At 38.6% G+C, this 10,572-nt stretch overlaps 1 long non-coding RNA gene across 1 annotated transcript; it reads right to left on the reverse strand.

Moving 5' to 3' along the window:
• Positions 1 to 476: 476 nt before the first annotated feature.
• On the reverse strand, positions 477 to 1,186 carry LOC126161431 (uncharacterized). Its single transcript, XR_007534911.1, has 3 exons — positions 1,075 to 1,186; positions 806 to 916; positions 477 to 627 (listed from the first exon to the last, which is right to left on the reverse strand). It is a non-coding gene; the product is annotated as an uncharacterized LOC126161431 (long non-coding RNA).
• Between the last annotated feature and the right edge of the window lie 9,386 nt (positions 1,187 to 10,572).

Raw genomic sequence — 10,572 nt, forward strand, 5'->3', positions numbered from 1 at the left:
GTGTAGTGAAATAAAAACAGTATTATTGTGTCATATGAATGCCTCACTTTTGTTTCGACACAGTTCAAGACTCGGGAGAAAAGTTTTACACCTGGTGTTCTACATGGCAACTTCACACACAAGAACTTTTTGCCGACACTACTACCACCTACATAAGTAAGCTTTTCCTGTGTTACTTTCAAGTAATTCACTTAAGCTATTCCTTATTTAACTGCAAGATCTGTACTTCCCACTTTCGTATCAACAGCCTCAAAATGCATATTGTAGATTTCGGGATATGTTACAGGTCAGTGTCACACCAAGATTGTGGAGAAAGAGGGGGGGGGGGGCATGTCACTCTCCAACAAGTGTTTACCAATAAATATGTGGCGGAAAATTATGGGTACAGGACGGCTTAACATGTGGAAAATGAGATTTTCATTATTCGCTCACTGTATTTAACATTTATTATTCCTTTAAAATCGCACAACAACTTCAATAAAACACAGTTTAATCACTCATCTGCACACTTATTTCGCAATAATGTAACTTTTAAACTGCAAATCCTCTAAGAGCTCTCTTGAATCTTCACGAGTCTCTCCCAACAGCCTTGATGTGGATGGATACGTACAGCAACCAGAACTGTGTCTGCAAAATCACAAGGATTATTAAACAATTTTTGCTGTCACTAATTACAAGCAATATAATTGACAGAGTAGATTGCTAATATTTGCTGTAATGAAAGCCACTCAATGGGGTATATTTCACATTTGCAAGAACCATCTCACTTAAGTAATGAAGTCCATCGAAACACTTAGAAACTAACCTCTCGTCTGACGAAAACGGTCTAAAGACGCAGTGGCAATTTCTCCAGATCTGCTGACAATGATATTTTGAGTTATCACTTTACTGAGTGACTGAAATGTAGTTCGGATACCTGAGAACATAACAATATGTTAGAATTCATTTTCTAAACACGAACTATTACAGTACTGTATGGCTACTTACATATTAATTACACTATTAATATTTTCACAGTTGTTTCTTTAATACAAGATTAAAGCCAACGGAAGAACAAACGTAAAACATACTTACCAATGACAGGTTTGTTGAGATGCAATTTTCTGTGTGGACAGATGTAGCTTTTTCATACGGTGGTAAGTCGCAGAAATCGCAGGAGTCACAGAAATCGCAGAAGTAGCAGAAATCGCAGAAGTAGCAGAAGTCACAGAAATCGCAGAAGTCACAGAAGTAGCAGAAGTCACAGAAGTCGCAGAAATCGCGGAAGTAGCAGAAATCGCAGAAATAGCAGTGGCGGAGGGATACGCGACTTAAGCCCGGTCCACACGCAACGATCTGTCTGCGCAGACATCGGCGCAGATGTCTGTACATGCAAAAGATCGCTGCAAATGTGGTGTGTTCACACGACACAAACCCCAATCTACTACTCGCCCGCCATCTGTCGGTGTAGAAGAGAAATATCAGTGGCAAACGATTACGCTCACCGTAAACGTCAAAAATTTAATTCAGTTATTTTGAAATATAGAAATGTAGGAAGTTCTATTGTGGTCTGTGTTCGCAGCTTGTGTTGCAAAAAACATTCAGACCAACCGCAGGAAACAGAGAAAGTGGTCAAAATGGTGTAGACAGTTGATGCTAAAGCGAAAGCAGTTTTCTCACGTACATTTAGTGCGAGAGTTGCAGGGCGAACCTGTTTTGTTTTACATTACTTCGTGTTCCATTTCCTGGCACATTGACACTCCAATTTCATCTTCAATTGTACTCCTGCTTGGTCTTGGCGTTTCTTGATCACTAAGAAAGCCAAGCAGATCAAAATACATAACATTGGCTGGTATACTTGATCTACTCTTACACCAGATCTTCTAGATTTCTGAACTTTGGATAACTCTTTTCGGTAAACAGTTCGCTGACAGACTTAATTTACTTGACTTGCCTTCATGAATCATCCTTCAGGAGAGCGTAAATAGCTTTAAATGTGTTGGGTATTATTTTACTCGACGCTTGTTTCGATGTTGCAGTTGAAAATTCCAAATTCTTGTAGCTCCTTCCTGTTGCTAGGAATCTTAATGTTACCGCTAGCCGTTCATGAGGAGAAATTGCCCTTCTCATACAAGTATTTTTTCTCATTATATGAGGGGTTACAAGCTTTAAGAGATAATTATAAGTTTCGACATCCATCCGCAAATAATTTCGCCAGTTCGCAACGAATTTTTTTTTTTAATTACCGTTTCTCTGTTTGCCGAGGCGTCAACTGCCCGCAATATTTCAATTAGAGCATTGTATGCTGCTGTCTTTTTGTCTCGGTCACTATATTCTTTACTTTTAATCTTCCACAAACATGGGTGGTTTCTATATATTTCAATGAATTCACTTACAAACTCTCGAGAACACTGACGAGTATCAGCCATTTAAATGCCCTGTGCGCACAAATACAAACACTAGACTGAGCAAACAGCCGTTTCGCGCCAGATTTGCGGCGATCTCCTGTCCACACGCTCCAACTTGTCTGCGCAGATGTGGTTTGAACCCACAGATTTGAGAGGTTTCGCTCAAACCTCCAACTCCAACTTCCAGGTTTGCACACACCTCAGGTTGGTGCAAATCTTCTGTCCACACGCAACGATCCGTCTGCGCAGATGTGATGTGCGCAGACATTTGCGCAGACAGATCGTTGCGTGTGGACGGGCCTTTAGGTTCCCTAACTGCGACAAATCACAGTTAAGAATAACAGATACTGAAAAGTAGCATTCACAGAAATCACTAATATCGGAAAATCGTAGTTTAGCCCATCACTAGCATCAACTGAAGCTGACGCCTAGTCAATAGCGCCTCAAGCGAACAAATGTACAACTAAACGAAACTTTATAGCTCCCTTAATTCGCCGACAGATAGTAATTAGCTCTGCCTTTTGTCGTTGCAGAGTTTTAAATTCCTAAAGTTGTGGTATTCTTTTTGAATCACCCTGTATTATACTATTTTTATCTCCAGATACCATGCTTCTTCCAGCCCATCAGAGCACATCATGAAAGAGATTGGAAAACTTTGTTGTATCTACTGTCAGAAATACATATCGATTGGGACAAGCACATTTCAGATTTTCAGGGCATCATCAATTCAATAGGAAACGACTCCTCCATGCTCTTGCCGCATCTTGTGTTGAAAAATATACGTCCACCTAATAAAATTCGTGACATTGTTTATTTTCCTACTACAAGAAGATTACATCACCATGAAATTATAGACATCACAGATAACAATATAAAGCATGCAGCACAGCGCCGCAAACGTCAACAAAAACAGGACAGTAACCTCCAGAAATTTCGCATAGAACAAAAAGTATTGGTACACACTCACTACTTATCCAACAGAGGAAAGTGTCATGCAGTAAATTTGAACTTTTGTATTCTGGACCTTGTAGAATACGTAATCTTCCCCATCCCAATGTGGTTCGCATTAAAACTTTACGAACGAGAAAATCGCGAGGGAATCATCACATTAGCAACATCAAATACTTATAAAATAACTTTTGTTTTGGTTTATTTCAAGTAGCTACAAGGAATTTTGATGATTACATGCCACAACTATTTATTTTTTCGCCTTTTAGCTTTGTATAAACATTTTTTCCTATTTTTCAGGAACTCTGCTAACTACCAAATTTTTTAGAGATGTGCGTATTTATATTGCTAGCTTTTATATCCCCCCCCATGAACCATGGACCTTGCCATTGGTGGGGAGGCTTGCGTGCCTCAACGATACAGCTGCCGTACCGTAGGTGCAACCACAATGGAGGGATATCTGTTGAGAGGCCAGACAAATGTGTGGTTCCTGAAGAAGGGCAGCAGCCTTTTCAGTAGTTGCAGGGGCAACTGTCTGGATGATTGACTGATCTGGCCTTGTAACACTAACCAAAGCGGCCTTGCTGTTGTGGTACTGCAAACGGCTGAAAGCAAGGGGAAACTACAGCCGTCATTTTTCCCGAGGGCATGCAGCTTTACTGCATGATTAAATGATGATGGTGTCCTCTTGGGTAAAATGTTCCGGAGGTAAAATAGTCCCCCATTCGGATCTCCGTGCGGGGACTACTCAAGAGTAGCTTTAATAATGAATAGGAAAATAGGAGTGCGGGTGAGCTACTATAAACAGCATAGTGAATGCATTATTGTGGCCAAGATAGACACGAAGCCCATACCTACCACAGTAGTACAAGTTTATATGCCAACCAGCTCTGCAGATGACGAAGAAATTGAATAAATGTATGATGAAATAAAAGAAATTGTTCAGATAGTGAAGGGAGAGGAAAATTTAATAGGCATGGGTGACTGGAATTCGACAGTAGGAAAAGGAAGAGAAGGAAACATAGTAGGTGAATATGGACGGGGGCTAAGAAATGAAAGAGGAAGCCGTCTGGTAGAATTTTGCACAGAGCATAACTTAATCATAGCTAACACTTGGTTCAAGAATCATGAAAGAAGGTTGTACACATGGAAGAACCCTGGAGATACTAGAAGGTTTCAGGCAGATTACATAATGGTAAGACAGAGATTTAGAAACCAGGTTTTAAATTGTAAGACATTTCCAGGGGCAGATGTGGACTCTGACCACAATCTATTGGTTATGAACTGTAGATTAAAACCGAAGAAACTGCAAAAAGGTGGGAATTTAAGGAGATAGGACCTGGATAAACTGAAAGAACCAGAGGTTGTACAGAGTTTCAGGGAGAGCATAAGGGAACAATTGACAGGAATGGGGAAAAGAAATACAGTAGAAGAAGAATGGGTAGCTTTGAGGGATGAAATAGTGAAGGCAGCAGAGGATCAAGTTGGTAAAAAGACGAGGGCTAGTAGAAATCCATGGATAACAGAAGAGATACTGAAATTAATTGATGAAAGGAGAAAATACAAAAATGCAGTAAATGAAGCAGGCAAAAAGGAATACAAACGTCTCAAATATGAGATCGACAGGAAGTGCAAAATGGCTAAGTAGGGATGGCTAGAGGGCAAATGTAAGGATGTAGAGGCTTATCTCACAAGGGGTAAGATAGATACTGCCTACAGGAAAATTAAAGAGACCTTTGGAGAAAAGAGAACCACTTGTATGAATATCAAGAGCTCAGATGGAAACCCATTTCTAAGCAAAGAAGGGAAAGCAGAAAGGTGGAAGGACGATATGGAGGGTCTATACGAGGGCGATGTACTTGAGGACAATATTATGGAAATGGAAGAGGATGTAGATGAAGATGAAATGGGAGATACGATACTGCGTGAAGAGTTCGACAGAGCACTGAAAGACCTGAGTCGCAACAAGGCCCCGGGAGTAGACAACATTCCATTAGAACTACTGATAGCCTTGAGAGAGCCAGTCCTGACAAAACTCTACCATCTGGTGAGCAAGATGTATGAGACAAGCGAAATACCCTCAGCCTTCAAGAAGAATATAATAATTCCAATCCAAAAGAAAGCAGGTGTTGACAGATGTGAAAATTACTGAACTATCAGTTTAATAAGTCACAGCTGCAAAATACTAACACGAATTCTTTACAGACAAATGGAAAAACTGGTAGAAGCCGACCTCGGGGAAGATCAGTTTTGATTCCGTAGAAATTTTGGAACACGTGGGGCAATACTGATCCTACGACTTATCTTAGAAGCTAGATTAATGAAAGGCAAACCTACGTTTTCAGCGTTTGTAGACTTAGAGAAAGCTTTTGACAATGTTGACTGGAATACTCTCTTTCAAATTCTGAAGGTGGCAGGGGTAAAATACAGGGAGTGAAAGGCTATTTACAATTTTGTACAGAAAGCAGATGGCAGTTATAAGAGTCAAGGGGTATGAAAGGGAAGCAGTGGTTGGGAAGGGAGTGAGACAGGGTTGTAGCCTCACCCCGATGCTATTCAATCTGTATATTGAGCAAGCAGTAAAGGAAACAAAAGAAAAATTCAGAGTAGGTATTAAAATCCATGGAGAAGAAATAAAAACTTTGAGGTTCTCTGATGACATTGTAATTCTGTCAGAGACAGCAAAGGACTTGGAAGAGCAGTCGAATGGAATGGACAGTGTCTTGAAAGGAGGGTATAAGATGAACATCAACAAAAGCAAAATGAGGATAATAGAATGCAGTCGAATTAAGTCGGGTGATGCTGAGGGAATTAGATTAGGAAATAAGACACTTAAAGTAGTAAAGGAGTTTTGCTATTTGGGGAGCAAAATAACTGATGATGGTCAAAGTAGAGAGGATATAAAATGTTGACTGGCAATGGCAAGGAAAGCGTTTCTGAAGAAGAGAAATTTGTTAACATCGAGTATTGATCTAAGTGTCAGGAAGTCGTTTCTGAAAGTATCTGTATGGAGTGTAGCCTTGTATAGAAGTGAAACGTGTACGATAAATAGTTTAGACAAGAAGAGAATCGAAGCTTTCGAAATGTGGTGCTACAGAAGAATGCTGAAGATTAGATGGGTAGATCACATAACTAATGAGGAGGTATTGAATAGAATTGGGAAGGAGTTTGTGGCACAACTTGACTAGAAGAAGGGATCAGTTGGTAGGACAAGTTCTGTGGCATCAAGGGATCACCAATTTAGTACTGGAGGGCAGTGTGGAGGTTAAAAATCGTAGAGGGAGACCAAGAGATGAATACACTAAGCAGATTTAGAAGGATGTAGGCTGCAGTAGGTACTGGGAGATGAAGAAGCTTGCACAGGATAGAGTAGCATGGAGAGCTGCATCAAACCAGTCTCAGGACAGAAGACCACAACAACAGATTTTATATATGCTTATTCTGATTTATATATTTATAACATGATGCAACACAGATCTTTTTACCTGATGCATTTTCCATATTCATCGTACAAATTCTATTGGTACCTAGTTTTCACATTTCCTCGATTATTCAGCATTTCACGAGGTGGCGACGTGCCCAGCAGGAAGAATCTTGCAGGTCGGTTCTCTTACTGTAAGCTTTGGCCTTGCACATTTTCCTGTTTTCATACGGGTGTACATGAAAACAACAACTGAAAGAGACAACTTTTATTTTGACATGTGTCCAGCATATCACATTCCTTGGATGGCCTGACCACTGCAAACTGTAACTCAAACATTTTTTTATATAATAAGAATTTGTGTTCTTTTTGTATATAGCCTCTATATGTCTTATGTTCATTTATTTCTGATGCTATTGTCTAATGAATTATCATTACATTTTTTGTTAGGTTAGTCACTCTTTGCACTTTATAATTTTGCCATGTATCATTTATGCTCAGTCTTGTGCTCTAATTTGCTATATCTCTTTTACCTGATGATGTCACTAGTTTACTTGCTTTCACCTATGTAGATTTAAGAAATCAATGTTCCCTGTAAGACATGTCCAAAATGCACTCATCCATTTTGTATATTTTGCAGAACCAATGTACCAAAGTCTCATTGCATTCAAACAAGACATTATGCTCATAAACAGAAGCACATGAAAGTGCAGGAAATGCAGAACACAGAAAGCAAGACATAAGCAACTTATATGGAATTCTAAACACCTCCGACACTTCTCACACTCTTTCCTGGCACACCTATTACAAACGTTTTCTCTTAGTGTACTAGGTAAATTAGGCAGATTGCCTATAAAGATTTAGGATTAAGGATATTTGTTTCTCTGCATTTTGTCTTAGATGTAAGAGTATTATTGAAATATTTAATGAGTATTCATGCTCTGAGCAGCACATTTTTTTTTTTTTTTTTTTTTTTAATAATGATGGAACATTGATGTTTAATAAGTGTTCATGCCTTGAGCTGCACTTCCATAATGAGGATTATATTGAGGATTTTTCTTAATGGTATTCTATGATGTTAATATATATTTTGTTTGTTTTCTTTCTAGGAAAACCTGTCTTACCTGGTGACACAGAATTGGAGATGTTTGTGGGAGACTGTCACAGAAGCGTTACACCTAAAAACATTTTTTTTCACCATTCCTTATAAGATTGCATATGATACTGCCTTCTTATGTTAGCTTGCATTGACTGCCTTTTTTAAGGTCACTTTTACAGGTTCTACTATTTCTGCAATTCGCCCTCAACTTTGTATATTTATCTCTCTATTTACGGTGTAATGTTAAATGTATCTAGTCACTAAGGTATATTGGTCTTAGTACTCCTGTCTTTATGCTTGCATGTACTATAATCACAATTTTTCTTTGATGTGGCCATAGCAGTTCTTGACGCAACACAATTGACTGTTAATCGTTTTCTTTACAGATAAAGCCCACTGCCCTTATCAATCATTCCCATATCATTCCCTGTAGATATGCGCATTGTTGGAGATATAGGTCATTTAACAGATAAGTTTTATGATGCCCTGAGGGTGCTACACAACCTATAAATATTGTGTCTTTACTCACATGGTACCATACTTTGATTCTATGTTTCTATTTGTCTAATAGGTATTCATACAGGCCATGCAGAGCCGCACTTTTATATAATACTGCTATTTATGCACTTTGTTCTTTTAAAAGTCTTCCGAGTTATGTATTCTTATTATGAATTATGCAAAGGCCTCTGAGTGCCATATAAAGTTATAAGTAAATGATATTTTATGATACTTTCTCAGCTTTGTTGTTTATTCTATGCAAAACTAGGCCACCTTGAGCCACAAAAATGTTTCCTGTCACATTTGCTATTAAGATCAGCATTTATTTCATGGAACAACCAGGCCACTATGAGCCTCAAAGAAGATTTTGTCACCTTTTAGTTATTAAGGTCAGCATTTACTTCATATAAAACTAGGCCACTTCAAGCTCCAGTCATTTTTATAGCTACTAAGATCAGCATTTATGTATATAGAAAGGCCGCTTCGGCCTCTGTTTGATATTTTCTCTGCACTTGTTTCAGTTATTAAGATTTGCATGTATTCCAAGTACAAGGCCATTTGGAGCTGTTCAAGTCTTGATTTTACTGTTACGTTTTCTTAATATTGCGTATATAAGGTCACTGGGAGCCACAGTATAATATTATGAACTAATGATGTTCTCTGTCATGTTAGGATATTCTATATCTAATTGGCAGCCTGATGCCACACTTGATGATTTTGTCTTTTTCAGAGTACACCTTCAGTTCTGCCTATTCACTCTTATGTGAAGCATTGTTGCTTCACCCAGTCTGTAATTTCATTAGGATACTGAACACTTTCCGATCAGATAGATTACTCGATGTTGACATAGGTAGAAATGGAAATGGTCATATTCCACTACCTTCCATTATCAGTCTCCTACCTCTTTTTATGGTATTAGAGCAATTTACTACTGGTATTCATACTCCAACATAAGTGACTATACATGTTGTTTGGATCTCAGAGTGGGTTGGGTTAGGTTGATTTGGAGGAGTAGACCAGGGCGTTGCACATGACCTGTTCATTAGATACAAACTTCAATATCTCAAGAACTGGAGGAGATCTCACTCTGCTCTCAATTTTAAATACAATTTTGATACATTGGCTATATTTCATACAGAGCAACGTATGACCTATAATGAACCAATCACAAGGTCTACACAATGTGTTTTTACTATTACAAACTCTTGAAATTTCATGCAATATGTTACTTAACACATATCTATGACAAATAACAAAAAGAAATTCAGACCTCTAACAGAGCAAAGATATCAGGCTGTGAAATACAAAAGAATTAGTTTTCTTAAAACTAAATAGTATGTGTTTCGGAGCAACTGGCTAGTTTGTACAGCTTTTCACTGAGAATATGCATAGATGCTGTGGACACAGCTGATATCATGCTCAGCACATTCTGTGTCTGGCAATGTGGACCTCCACTGTAGCACATGGCAGTTAACACCTGTTCGACATGTAAAAACCACAATATGGAGCTTTGCCACAGAGTGTTTCATGCACAGAGGCAACAGAGAGAGTAGAAGGTCAAATAAATTTTACTGATAAGCATTGTGTCAGCTTTAGTTTAGAGATGATAGAAGACGCTGAGGAGTAAAGATGTTTTAAAGAGGAAGTAATATGTTGTAATGTGTGTGTAAATAGCTCGATGTTATGTTAAATTTAGTACATTTGTTTCTTGAATTTTTACAATGTATGCAGCAACTTCCATGGGTGGACAAGGCAGTAAAACTGCTAGAATACCACTGACAGGGGTGGGAGGAGACAAAAAAATAGAAGAGAAAAGACATTATTACAAATTTATCAACATCCATATATGAAATATTTAATAATATTTTAAACAATTGAAACTCCACATTGAAATATCATCAATTATCATCAGTATTAGGAAAAGGATAGATTGCTGTTCTCCATAAAGATGATCCATTGGGTTATAAACAAGCAGAACAAAAAGACTTTTTGTTGTGCCTGTCTGAAACTGAATACCAAGCGAGGTGGCGCAGTGGTATTCGGGAGGACGATGGCTCAATCCCCGTCCGGTCATCCTGATTTAGGTTTTCATGATTTCCCCACATTGCTTCAGGCAAATGCCAGGATGGTTCCTTCGAAAGGGCATGGCCGATTTCCTTCCCTAATCTGATGAGACCGATGCAACTCAATGTGTCATCTTTACAGTGAGTAGCAATCTA

Source organism: Schistocerca cancellata, chromosome 1 (assembly GCF_023864275.1).
Source record: "Schistocerca cancellata isolate TAMUIC-IGC-003103 chromosome 1, iqSchCanc2.1, whole genome shotgun sequence".
Taxonomy (NCBI): domain Eukaryota; kingdom Metazoa; phylum Arthropoda; class Insecta; order Orthoptera; family Acrididae; genus Schistocerca; species Schistocerca cancellata.